Source organism: Salvelinus fontinalis, chromosome 13 (genome assembly GCF_029448725.1).
Source record: "Salvelinus fontinalis isolate EN_2023a chromosome 13, ASM2944872v1, whole genome shotgun sequence".
Classification (NCBI taxonomy): domain Eukaryota; kingdom Metazoa; phylum Chordata; class Actinopteri; order Salmoniformes; family Salmonidae; genus Salvelinus; species Salvelinus fontinalis.
The window spans coordinates 26,945,282-26,960,047 of record NC_074677.1 but is presented as its reverse complement, the minus strand read 5'-3'; the positions used below and the strand labels follow the sequence as shown (position 1 = coordinate 26,960,047).

Sequence of the window (14,766 nt, the reverse complement as noted above, 5' to 3'; positions counted from 1 at the left end):
GTTCTCCAACAATATGAGAGATCATCACAGAGCATTCAGGCAGGTAATTGCTCAGAAACTAATTATTGCCTCACTAGTCAAGGATGGTGCGCGATGCAAAACAGGAGGAGGAAATGCATGTCACAGAAAAGCAATTAGATGGAAAATATCTGGAAATGAGGTGTGTAAACAACAGCAATTGGGGCGTGAGGGAAAGGACCCGGGAAGGTTATAGATGAGCATAAATATTATAATTTTAATACATAAGGATTTCACATTATTTTCTCCAAATGTAATCAGAGGCTATGAACCTAACATAGCTTGAGTCTTTACCTTACTTCCTCTAGTCCTTGTTTTCTTGATTTCCTTTTAACCATCAACTGATAATATAACCGAGAACTTGCACCTGAGCATATCTTAGAGCTATGGTTGTATCCAGCCAAGCCCAGCCAGACTGGCTGTGTCTCACCTGGAGCGAGAGCTGAGGGGTTCTGGGTAGCTTTCTCTTCCCTCTTACAATCCTCCCATTGTCTGAAAGGGTCTCTTATATATTGCTTCATGTCCCTTTTACTTATGGAGATCATCTGTGGTTGTTACATCAAATCCCCACAGTCATGTCAGTTTTTTGAATCTGACACTTTTGTGTCAACATCTATTTTGTAACAGTTTAGTCGGAACATTAAGCCAGAATTCCCAGTGACAAATCTCTTTTCTGCCTCCCTTCATGGTCAGTCAGCCGGTGGAAAATCTGAGAAAACTCCCATTTGTCCTCCGACGGTATCTCATGTGAATGCTGATAATGTCACATCTTATTGGGTTCGTATTCACAGAATGAAGCCTGATTAATATCAACCTATATCAAAATGGAGGATTTCAAAGGCAGTACATTACTCACTCAGCAAGCAGGGCCTACTTTAACTCTGGTTGGGAACCAACGATTCAAAGATGGAGTAGGTAAGAAATGTACTGGTCAATATACTGTGGAGAAAGAGACAGTGTTAGTGAGATAGTAAGTGCCATGGCATAAGAATATCGGATTTCTCAGTGTTGGATAAATCAAGTCAGATCCATTGAAAACAAAAAATATATAAAAAAAATCTGGCAAAAATGAAATGCTTCTGCAAGTACTGTTAATGATGTGTCAGAATTGATTCAATGAAATATACTTTTATATTTAACAGACTATGCTGTATGCAAAAAATGTAATATACCGCATGTTATCTTTGGGACATATTTGGCACATAATAAAATGTAATTGCTGTCAGTGGTGCAGAAAATGCGCTTTATGCATTGCTAATCATAATGGAACATATGGAAACGCAATAACATCCTCTATCAAATAATTTTCTGTAGGCTACACACATCAATTACATGCATGCGTAGTGCTCTTCTATTGCAAAAATTTTCTTTAAACACTTACAAAAAAACTCAGCTCATCTTATCCTGCCAACACTGCTGTCATATTTTCTTATTTTGTCACACCAGATTTCTAACTTTGAGACATTGACAGGGTAAAGAGAGTACCTTGTGCTCTCTCTATGGTCATCGTTGACAGCTCACCTTTTTGTCTAATGGACAAATCCCCCACCCCCGCCATCTCTCCACTCTGTGGTTGTCCTCACGGGGGTTTGAAAGCTACTCTTCCCCCTTCCTGTGTGCTGCCAGTGGTCAGCCAGGCAAAGCATCTGTGCTCTCGCTCCAGGCAGGTGGCTCTCCAAAGAGTTGTCATGGGAGACCAAGCTTTAAATGTTACTCTCACCTAACTCTCAAATATACTGAACAAAAATAAAAACAAAACATGTAAAGTGTTGGTACCATGTTTCATGAGTTTAAGTAAAAATCCGATAAATATTCCATACTCACAAATAGCTTATTTCTTTCAAATTCCGTGCACAAATGTGTTTACATCCCTGTTAGTGAGCATTTCTCCTTTGCCAATATAATCCATCCACCTGCCAGGTGTGGAATATCAAGAATGTGATTCAACAGCATGATCATTACACAGTTGCACCTTGTGCTGGGGACAATAAAAGGCAACTCTAGAATGTGCCGTTTTGTCAAACAACCCAATTCCGCAGATGTCAATTGACATGCTGACTACAGGAATGTCCACCAGAGCTATTGCCAGAGAATTGAGTGTTAGTTTCTCTACCATAAGCCACCTCTAACATTATTTTAGAGAATTTAGTAGTACATCCAACCGGCCTCACAACTGCAGACCACGTGTATGTCGTTGTGTGGATGAGCGGTTTGCTCATATCAATGTTGTGAACAGAGTGCTCCATGGTGGCGGTGGGGTTATGGAATGGGCAGGCATAAGCTACGGACAACGAACCCAAATACATTTTATCGATGGCAATTGAGATACAGTGACACGATTCTGAGGCCCATTGTCATGCCATTCATCACGTCATGTTTCAGCATGATAATGCACAACCCCATGTCATAAGGATCTGTACACAATTCCTGGAAGCTGAAAATGTCCCAGTTCTTCCATGGCCTGCAGACTCACCATACATGTCACCCATTAAGCATGTTTGGGATGCATCAACGTGTACAACAGCATATTCCAATTCCCGCCAATATCTAGAAACTTCACACAGCCGTTGAAGAGGAGTGGGAAAACATTCCACAGGTCACAATCAACAACCTGATCAACTCTATGCGAAGGAGATGTGTCATGCTCTATGGGACAAATGGTGGTCACACCAGATACTGACTGGTTTTCTGATACACTCCCTACTGTTTTTTAAGGTATCTGTGACCAACCGATGTATATCTATAATCCCAGTTATGTGAAACCATAAATTAGGGCCTAATAAATGTATTTCAATTGACTGATTTCCTTATATGAACTGTAAGTCAGTATAATTGTGGAAATTGTTGTATGTTGCGTCTATTTTTTTCAGTATAGTTTCTCCTGACTTTTTGATTTTGATTTTGATTTGTCCTGACTGAATGTGAAATCTGATAGAGGTTTTCAGAGTGTGTTGGGAGTGTTCTTCAATCTATAGCTAGAGGACTCCTGATATCTCCAGGAGTGATAATGGCAGCCTTGGGCTGGCCTTCTGGGCAAGGTGGGTCTTTGCACTAATCTTGCATACTCGAATGCCTCTGCTTCCCCGGAGCTAGAGAGGAAGTGATAGTCACTTGCAACCTAACATTACAGCTGCCAGAAACAAGATGAAGCCAACAGAGCAGACAAAGCCAACAAGCATCATTCTTGGTATCTTGGATCTGAATCAACTTGACCCCAGAAGAGAAAAAGAAGCGAGAAAATGACTGCTCATGACCAACCCAGAAACCAATTAATTTTGAAAGGTAACGTTAGGTAAGTGTTGGGTAGCATTTTTAGCCTGCAAGCTACGTTAGCTCCTAACCTTAGTGTGTTCGATGTTCAAGCTAGCTAACCACAGCTATTTAGTTAGCTAACATCTGTATTTGGACTGTATTGACCTCAAAGGAATCTAATGATGGCATCATGTAGCTACACTGCATAAACCCCACAAGATGCCTAAAGCCTTTATTTCAACTAGCTAACGTTACCTAGCTAAAGTTAGATATGCAGATTGCTAACATGATAACTTAGTGTGTTTTGTTTGTAGATGACAATGCTAGCTAGCTAGGTGGTCGACAACATTTTCGCCCCAGAGACCGACCCCAAAAATGCATCTAGCTATAACATTCGGCACAGTAACATCACACAAACATGTATTTCTCAGGGAGATACTGGCGGAGACAGTTTGATTTTGAGGGAACCTGAGGCTGTACAAGTTGTGGTTGTGCAAACCCTAACACTGAGAGGTAAGAAATACTGTATGCATTTTCTGTTATACTTTGTGATTCAATAATTATTTTGTTGGTAATAGACCAAAATAGTTAGCTATGTTTGCCTGATCAGCACACTGCCTGCATGTGCACAGGATATAGTGGAAGTAACAAGGGAATATGAAAGTGCATTGTACCGTGTACTATTGAAGCAAGAAAAATGTATTGTTTCCCACAGTGCAACAACCCCCACAGACTGACTCATCCCCCCCTGTCCCACTACCAACCAAGCAAGAGTATCTCCAGAAACTTCAGTGCAAAGGGTTTGGTAGGAAACTTTTGTTCATACAGAATGGCAGACATTAAATTGGTTACAAATAGTTTTAGTATACTTTTACATTGAGTTAGAATATTACTTACCTTCTCTCTCTCAGGTGAGACCATGGCCAATATACACTGAGTGTACGAAACACATGCTCTTTCCATGACATAGACAGACCAGGTGAATCCAGGTGAAAGCTGGTATCCCGTATTGATGACACCTTAATTCACTTCAATCAGTGTAGATGAAAGGGAGGAAACAGGTTAAATAAGTATTTTATGCCATTAGACATGGATTGTGTATGTATAGAATAAAACATGCATCCTGGCATTAATGTATGTATTTATATGTTATTGCTACACTTCCAATAACATCCTGGCACTAATGTATGTATTTATATGTTATTGCTACACTCCAAATAACATCTGCTAACCATGTGTATGTGACTAATACAATTTGATTTGAAGTAAAACTGCCAAAAATTAGCTTTAGGTTTGGGGCAAATTCAACACATTACTGGGAACCACTCTCCATATGTTCAAGAATAGTGGTGGCTGAAGCATGTCATGGCTATATTTGTAATCGTTAAGAACTGGCAAGTTTTTCAGGTTAAAAAAGAAACGTAATGGAGCTAAGCACAGGCAAAATCCTAGAGGAAGACCTGGTTCAGTCTGCTTTACACCAGACACTGGGAGATGAATTCACCTTACAGCAGTACAATAGCCTAAAACACATGGTCGAATCTATACTAGAGTTGCTCACCAAGAAGACAGTGGATGTTCTTGAGTGGCCGAGTTACAGTTTTGACTTCAATCTGCTTGAAAATCTCTAGCCAGACCTGAAAATGGTCATCTAGCAATGAACAACAACCAATTTGACAGAGCTTGAAGAATTTTGAAAATAATAATAATTTAAAAAATATGTTCTACAGATTTTTCACCTTGACGGCTCCTGTATTCAAACCAGTAACCTTGCACAATCCAGGTATGGAAAGCTCTTAGAGACTTACCCAGAAAGACTCACAGCTGTAATCGCTCTCTAATCGCTGTAATCGCTCTCTGACATGTCTTGGTTCGCCGGATCTCTCTCGGTGGACAGGGCCGGCTTGGAAAGGAATTTGGGCCTTTTCGCGGCACGCTTGTAAGGCTCTGATTGTCCAAAATGGTTCCGACAAGTCTCATACTGTTGTCCTTATTTGTAGTTGTCCGGTATCTGTTGATTGTCGTGTAGTCCTGAACAGAACTACAGAGTTTTTTTCCCATCCATTCGCTCCTGAAGATGCTTCTTTGAAGATATTTTCCCAGTGGGTTTATGAGAGTAGCGTAATACGATTGATTGAACAGAGTAGTAGGACAGTACTACTTACATTTTCTTTCGAAGATACATGGGAACAAAGGTCGTACTTTTTGGAGAAATGTCCTCTGGTCTGATGAAACAAAAATAGAACTGTTTGGCCATAATGACCATCGTTATGTTTAGTGGAAAAAGGGGGGGGCTTGCAAGCCAAAGAACACCATCCCAACCGTGAAGCACGGGGGTGGCAGCATCATGTTGTGGGGGTGCTTTGCTGCAGGAGGGACTGGAGCACTTCACAAAATAGATGGCATCATAAGGAAAAACAATTATGTGGATATATTGAAGCAACATCTCAAGACATCAGTCAGGAAGTTAAAGCTTGGTCGCAAATGGGTCTTTCAAATGGACAATGACCTCAAGCATACTTCCAAAGTTGTGGCAAAATGGTTTAAGGACAACAAGTCAAGGTATTGGAGCGGCCATCACAAAGCCCTGACCTCAATCCTATAGACAATTTGTGGGCAGAACTGAAAAACGTGTGCGCGCAAGGTGGCCTACAAACCTGACTCAGTTACACCAGCTCTATCAGGAGGAATTGGCCAAAATTCACCCAACTTATTGTGGGAAGCTTGTGGAAGGCTACCCGAAACGCTTGACTCAAGTTAAACAATTTAAAGGCAATGCTACCAAATACTAATTGAGTGTATGTAAACCTCTGACCCACTGGGAATGTGATGAAAGAAATAAAATCTGAAATAAATATTTCTCTACTATTATTCTGACATTTCACATTCTTTAAAAAAAGTGGTGATCCTAACTGACCTAATACAGGGAATTTTTACTAAGATTAAATGTCAGGAATTGTGAAAAACTGAGTTTGGTGTATGTAAACTTCCGAATTCAGCTGTATGAAGTTTCCATCCTACGTGTTGTGTATTTAATATGAAAAATTCCGAAAGTGTTTTTGTTAAGGGTGAGAAATGTGGGACTGAGAAAACACAGAGGACAATTGAACTATACATGACCTGACCTGGTTGGAACTATGAAAAACTTACGACAGGAAAGAGGCCCTGTCAAGGTCCCTCTAATCTGGAGAGGCATGGAACTGCCAGCTTGGTAGAATAGTGATAAACGAGGAATGTGGACCGTGGGGAAAGATACAGCCCACCTACTGTTTGTGTATGTGTGTGTGCATGTAAGTAGGTGGGGGTGGGAGTTATAAAACTACATATCTTTGCATTTTTTACTTTAGAACGTTCTCTGAATAAAGCTTACAAACCTTTTGCAGAAGCTGAGTCTTTGCCTAATTATTATTAAACCCAGGGTCCTACAAACCTCGAGGATTGGCCAAAGCTTAAATAATTGTTTAGTTATCATCATTGGGATTGAAAATTCTCGTGACATTCACGACAGGACGTGAGTTATTAATCCCACCTAGTTTTTTCCTCCCCCCTCTGCGAGTGAGAGGGGGTCTGAGTGATGTTATTCATTGCAAAGCTGATCTGACCTATTCGGATTCTCGTGGATAGTCATGAGACGGTACTGGTACCCCATCTATTTATGCCAAGCTAGCATTGATCATTGTGTATTAATTCCTTGTGTTTATTTTTATATTATTATGTACACACTACCAGTCAAAAGTTTGGACTCACCTACTCAATCAAGGGTTAATCTTTATTTTTACTATTTTCTACATTGTAGAATAATAGTGAAGACATCAACACTATGAAATAACACATATGGAATCATGTAGTAATCAACGAAGTGTTTAAAAAATCAAAATATAATTTAGATTCTTCAAAGTAGCCACATTTGCGTTGATGAAAGCTTTGGACACTCTTGGCATTCTCTCAACCAGCTTCACTTGGAATGCTTTTCCAACAGTCTTGAAGGAGTTCCCACATATGCTGAGCACTTGTTGGATGTTTTTCCTTCACTCAGCAGTCCAACTCATCCCAAACCTTCACAATTGGGTTGAGGTCAAGTGATTGTGGATGCCAGGTCATCTGATGCAGCACTCCATCACTTTCCTTCTTTGTCCAATAGCCCTTGCACAGCCTGGAGGTGTGTCGGGTCATTTTCCTGTGATAAACAAATGACAGTCCCACTAAACGCGAACCATATGGAATGGCGTATCGCTACAGAATGCTGTGGTAGCCATGCTGGTTAAGTGTGCCTTGAATTCTAAATTAATCACTGACAGTGTGACCAGCAAAGCACCCCCACACAATCACACCTCCTCCATGCTTCACGGTGGGAACCATACATGCAGAGATCATCTGTTCACCGACTCTGCGTCTCACAAAGACACAGTTGGAACCAAAAAGCTCAAATTTGGACTCATCAGCAATTCAAACATGAAGGCCTGATTCACTCAGTCTCCTCTGAACAGTTGATGTTGAGATGTGTCTGTTACTTGAACTCTGTGAAGCATTTATTTGGGCTTCAATTTCTGAGGCTGTTAACTCTAATGAACGAATCCTCTGCAGTAGAGGTAACTCTGGGTCTTCCTTTCCTGTGGCGGTCTTCGAGAGAGACAGTTTCATCATAGCGCTTGATGGTTTTTGCGACTGCACTTGAACAAACTTTCAAAATTCTTTAAATTTTCCGGAATGACTGACCTTCATGTCTTTGTGTAATGACTGCCATTTCCCTCTGCTTATTTGAGCTGTTCTTGTCATATTATGGACTTGGTCTTTTACCAAATAGGGCTATATTCTGTATACCACCCCTACCTGGTCACAACAAAACTGATTCCACAAATTAACTTTTAACCAGGCACACCTGTTAATTGAAATACATTCCAAGTGAATAACTCATGAAGCTGGTTGAGGGAATGCCGAGAGTGTGCAAAGCTGTCATCAAGTTATATTCTGTATTGTTGGGAAGGGCCCGGAGGTAAGCATTTTACTGTTAGTTTACAGCTGTTGTTTTACGAAGCATGTGACAATAAAATGATATTTTACTGCATTTCAACAGAGCTTCAATTCTCAATGGCTGACGTGCGCATTCATTCTATCTTCTGAATTGAAATAATGAGAAATAAAGTTGATTTGGTTAGTTTCTGGTGTAGCAGGAAAAACGTCACATGGACACAATGCTGATGGCGAGGCATGAAATGTAGCTGAAGGTGGGAGACATCACCACCAAATAAGTCAGTGTCACAACAGTGCCCTTTACATATACAGTGCATTCGGAAAGTATTCAGACGCCTTGACTTTTCCCCCATTTTTTTTTTACATTACAGCCTTATTATAAAATTGATTTAAAAAAAAAAATCCCCTCATCAATCTATACACAACACCCTATAATGACAAAGCAAAAATAGTTTTTGGGGAATTTTTGCAACATTTTTTAAAATAAACACTGAAATCTCACATTTAGATAGGTATTCAGACCCTTTACTCAGTACTTTGTTGAAGCACCTGTTGTGGAAATTCTTACACGTTGTGGAAATTACCACCAGGGACAGTCAAAGTCAATCTTAAACGACTCATCCTTTATTATCAGCGCACTGGAGAGGTTCCAACCAACACAATGCACCATAGTACACATGTCAATCAGGAGCTCTGCTGGGGCAGTCCCAGCAGTTGTCTATCACCCACAAGTTATATTTGCATGATTTAGGATAACTAATTCATCATTACAGATTTGTTTAATTCATGTGACCAACCAATACTGGTACATAACATGTGACAGACACATCCTCATGAGGCTTCTTTTAACTAAGCTGACCTTGAAACTGACATATCTTTCATTCTCAAAACAAAGGTGTGAGCGTACTGCCAAATTACAGCTACTAAATAGAACACAGAAATTAGTTAATAGAAAAGCAAAAACTTTAAATATTTCCAGCACATTCCCTGATACCTCATCAATACATTTTAATGTAAACATTTAGGTTTGAGCTTCTATATCAAAATACATAATTATAATAAATCATAATAAAGATTATACTTCTATTAACAGGAGTGAAATCAATACATAAAACCAGACACTTCATCAAGAGCCTCTCTGTTTTGCAGAGCCAATTTACGCAATTATTTTAGCATTGCCAATTTTCTCTATGTCTCTAGAGATCTCCCAAATCTGGTCTAGGGCACATGCATATTGACTTTCACAGGGAAGAGAGAGAACACTTGTTATAACAGTTTCACACCAACCTTGATAAAAATTAGATTGGGGCAAGGATAGCCCAAATTACAATCTAGTGTCTCTCCTCACAATTTAGGGGCATAGCTCTGTCTAGAAGCTTTACTTTTACAAATCATATTTATAATTATCGATCAATTATCCAACCCAAATTTAGAATGACTTTCCTTAGTGCTTCACATTGGTTCTATCACTTTAATTTAACCTGTCTAACCCCCCCCCCCCCACATTCCGCTGAAAAGGCATCGCGCGAAATTCAAAAAATATTATTTTTTTAGCTCAGCAAAAGTAACAACAATTTATGATGTTATTTCGTATTTCTGTGGAAAATGTTGAGTCCTATTATTCGCGTTTTGGCGGGCGCTGTCTCGCTATAACGTAAGCTGTTTGTTATGGTAAAGTTATTTTTTTAAAATCTAACACGGCGGTTGCATTAACTTCTTCTGGCTGCAAGCCCGAGGCCGGCCACAATATGACAACAGCCACTTCAAGTGCAGGGCGCGAAATTCAAAATATATTTTTTTGAAATATTTAACTTTCACACATTAACAAGTCCAATACAGCAAGTGAAAGATAAACATCTTGTGAATCCAGCCAACATGTCCGATTTTTTTAAAATGTTTTACAGCGAAAACGCCACGTATATTTATGTTAGCTCACCACCAAATACAAAAAAGCACAGACATTTCTTTCACAGCACAGGTAGCTTGCACAAAACCCCCAAATAGAGATAGAATTAATCACTAACCTTTGAAATTCTTCATCAGATGAGTCATATAACATCATGTTACACAATACATTTATGTTTTGTTCGATAATGTGCATATATATATATAAAAGAAATCTCAGTTTACATTGGCGCGTTAAATGCAGTAATGTTTTGATTCCAAAACATCTGGTGATTTTGCAGAAATACTCATAATAAACATTGATAAAAGATGAAAGTGTTATTCACATAATTAAATATAAACTTATCCTCTATGCAACCGCTGTGTCAGATTTCAAAATAAACTTTACGGAAAAAGATTAATCTGAGAACGGCGTTTTAGAGCACAATCCAGCCAAAGAAATAATTGCCATTTTGGTGTCAACAAAAGCTACAAAAACACTATAAATATGCACTTACCTTCGAATAACTTCATCAGAAGGCACTCCCAGGATTCCCAGATCGACATTAAATGACTGAAAAGTTCTATAAAGCACATCATTTAGCCACTTGTTGTTAGCATGTTCATCCCAGGAATCCATTTCATGACGCACGAACAATCCATCCAGACCAAAACTCAAAAAGTTCCGTTACAGGTCGTAGAAACAGGTCAAATGATGTTTGCAATCCATATTTAGTATGTGTTTTACATTAATCATCAATAAGGATCCAACCGGAGAATTTCATTGTCTGAAGAAAGAGCACTGGCACGAGAGCTCTCTCTCTCCCTCGCGCGCAAATCCTGACTGAGAATTTCTGAGGACCACTCACTAGAACAGCTCCCATGAGCCCCTCCTTTATAGTAGAATAATAAGACTAAAATCGAAAGACGACGACATCTAGTGGAAGCCCTAGGCAGTGTTTGTTCAGCCATATCTAGACAGGGTACCATTTGACAATGTTTTGAAAATCGACTTCTCATTTCCTGTTTTGACCTCTTCTCAGGTTTTTGTCTGCCAAATGAGTTCTGTTATACTTACAGAAATAATTCAAACAGTTTTAGAAACTTCGGAGTGTTTTCTATACAATAGTAATAATAATATGCATGTATTACCTTCTGGGACAGAGTAGGAGGAAATTTAGTTTGGGCACGCAATTTGTTCAAAGTGGAAACACTGCCCCCTATCCCTATGATTAAGACCCTCAATTTAACACACACCGATACTGGCAGAATGTATATTTACACTGACATAGTGTATATTCATATTTTATTTCCATCATTAACTATTCTCATCACTTGTGGTAATGACAGATTGGGGTCTCAATGCATTCTTAACCTAAATTAATATACATTTCTCAGTGTGCAGACCTCCAAAATCAACCTGATACCCCAAATAAACAATTTTGGATGAGCCTAAATCAATTACGGGCACGGTTGACTCAGGTCTCACTGTTGAAGTGGTGAAGGACCATCCTGAACGCCATTTTCACAATTATTTCAGACAGTTAGAGGGGGTGAGGTTCACCCTGTTCTCGGCTAAATTATCTTCCATGCATCTAGATACCATCTGTGGTAACGTTCGCCATATTCTCGAGAGAGGACAGAACAGGATAACAGTTTAGTTTAGGGCATTTCTGATTCAGAAAATCCAGACAAATGATTTACTGTATGACAAATTATTACTACTACCTGATTCAGGAAATCCAGACAAATTATTTGCTGTGTAACTAATTATTACTAATACCAATATTCTTAAAACTTCTTATGGCTGCAGCCCGACGCCGGTACACTTACGACAACAGCCACTTCAAGTGCAGGGCGCGAAATTCAAAAGATATATTTTTTAAATATTTTACTTTCACACATTAAGTCCAATACAGCAAATGAAAGGTACCCATCTTGTGAATCCAGCCAACATGTCCGATTTTTAAAATGTTTTACAGCGAAAACAGCACGTATATTTATGTTAGCTCACCACCAAATACAAAAAAGCGCAGACATTTTTCACAGCACAGGTAGCATGCACAAAGCCAACCTAACTAACCAAGAACCAACCAAACTAACCAACAAACAACTTCATCAGATGACAGTCTTATAACATGTTATTCAATAAATCTGTTTTGTTTCGAAAAATGTGCATATTTCAGGTATAAATCATAGTTTACATTGCAGCTACAATCAGAAATTGCACCGAAAGCAGCCAGAATAATTACAGACACCAACGTCAAATACCTAAATACTCATCATAAAACATTTCTGAAAAATCGATGGTGTACAGCAAATTAAAGACAAACATCTTGTGAATCCAGCAAATATTTCCGATTTTTTAAAGTGTTTTACAGCGAAACACAATATAGCATTATATTAGCTTACTACAATAGCCTACTACACTACCGCATTCATTCATCAAGGTACGTTAGCGATAGCAATAGGCACGTTAGCGATAGCGAATAAACCAGCAAGATATATAATTTTTGACTAACCTTGATAAGCTTCATCAGATGACAGTCCTATAACATCAGGTTGTACATACACTTATGTTTTTTTCGAAAATGTGCATATTTAGAGCTGAAATCAGTGATTATACATTGTGTTAACGTAGCATCTTTTTCCCACAACGTCCGGATATTTTTCTGACACTTTTTCTGACACACATATTCTGACCAAATAACTATTCATAAACATAACAAAAAAATACATGTTGTATAGGAAATGATAGATACACTAGTTCTTAATGCAATCGCCGTGTTAGAATTCTAAAAATAACTTCATTACGACATCCAGCTTAGGTATAGCGAGAGAGTACCCAAAAGCTGGGCGCAAACGACTAGCACAACATGTTCAACAGATATATGAAATAGCATCATAAAATGGGTCCTACTTTTGCTGATCTTTCATCAGAATGTTGTACAAGGGGTCCTTTGTCGGGAACAATCGTTGTTTGGATTTAGAACGGCCTTTTTCCCTCTCGATTTAGCAAGCACACTTGCCAAGTGGCGCGAATCTCTCCATCGTCAACAAACTCAGAACGGAACACGGCAAAACTCCCGAAAAAAATTAAATAATCTGATTAAACTATATTGAAAAAACATACTTTACGATGATATTGTCACATGTATCAAATAAAATCAAAGCCGGAGATATTAGTCGTCTATAACGACAGCTGTACAGAAGGCAAATCCAGGTCCCTTGACGCGCTCTCCAGAAAACAGGAAACTGGTGACACGTCATACAAAGAGCATTTATTCGAGCCCAGATCAAGTTACACACTCAATTTCTTCTCGCACTGCTTGTCGACATCTAGTGGAAGACGTATGAAGTGCATCTAAACGAATACATATCAAGGACTTTAATAGGCAGGCCCTAGAACAGAGCATCGATTTCAGATTTTCCACTTCCTGTCAGGAAGTTTGCAAAAGGAGTTCTGTTTTACTCACAGATATAATTCAAACGGTTTTAGAAACTAGAGAGTATTTTCTATCCAATAGTAATAATAATATGCATATTGTACGAGCAAGAATTGAGTACGAGGCCGTTTGAAATGGGCACCTTTTATCCGGCTACTCAATACTGCCCCTGCAGCCCAAACAGGTTAAGAACTAGTGTATCTTTCATTTGCTGTCCAACATGTATTTTTTTAGTGAAGTTTATGATGAGTTCTTTGGTCAGATTAGGTGAGTGTCCAAAATAGCTCTGGACAATTTGGTGAATCGATGCTACATATTCAAACAAAACATAAGTGTATTGTATAACCTGATGTTATAAGACTGTCATCTGATGAAGTTGGTCAAGGTTAGTGATTAATTTTATATACACTGCTCAAAAAAATAAAGGGAACACTTAAACAACACAATGTAACTCCAAGTCAATCACACTTCTGTGAAATCAAACTGTCCACTTAGGAAGCAACACTAATTGACAATAAATTTCACATGCTGTTGTGCAAATGGAATAGACAAAAGGTGGAAATTATAGGCACATCAATGCGAACTGTGGCAAAAAGGTTTGCTGTGTCTGTCAGCGTAGTGTCCAGAGCATGCAGGCGCTACCAGGAGACAGGCCAGTACATCAGGAGACGTGGAAGAGGCCGTAGGAGGGCAACAACCCAGCAGCAGGACCGCTACCTCCGCCTTTGTGCAAGGAGGTGCACTGCCAGAGCCCTGCAAAATGACCTCCAGCAGGCCACAAATGTGCATCGGGCCCTCATACCACCCTCATGGAGTCTGTTTCTGATCGTTTGAGCAGACACATGCACATTTGTGGCCTGCTGGAGGTCATTTTGCAGGGCGCTGGCAGTGCACCTCCTTGCACAAAGGCAGAGGTAGCGGTCCTGCTGCTGGGTTGTTGCCCTCCTACGGCCTCCTCCACGTCTCCTGATGTACTGGCCTGTCTCCTGGTAGCGCCTGCATGCTCTGGACACTACGCTGACAGACACAGCAAACCTTTTTGCCACAGTTCGCATTGATGTGCCATCCTGGATGAACTGCACTACCTGAGCCACTTGTGTGGGTTGTAGACTCCGTCTCATGCTACCACTAGAGTGAGAGCACCGCCAGCATTCAAAAGTGACCAAAACATCAGCCAGGAAGCATAGGAACTGAG

General features: G+C 39.6%; 1 long non-coding RNA gene across 1 annotated transcript; it reads left to right on the top strand.

Moving 5' to 3' along the window:
* Positions 1-3,010: 3,010 nt before the first annotated feature.
* LOC129868335 (uncharacterized) lies at positions 3,011-6,908 on the top strand. The gene is made up of 3 exons (XR_008761750.1): positions 3,011-3,310; positions 3,702-3,783; positions 3,986-6,908. It is a non-coding gene; the product is annotated as an uncharacterized LOC129868335 (long non-coding RNA).
* The last annotated feature ends 7,858 nt before the right edge of the window (positions 6,909-14,766 follow it).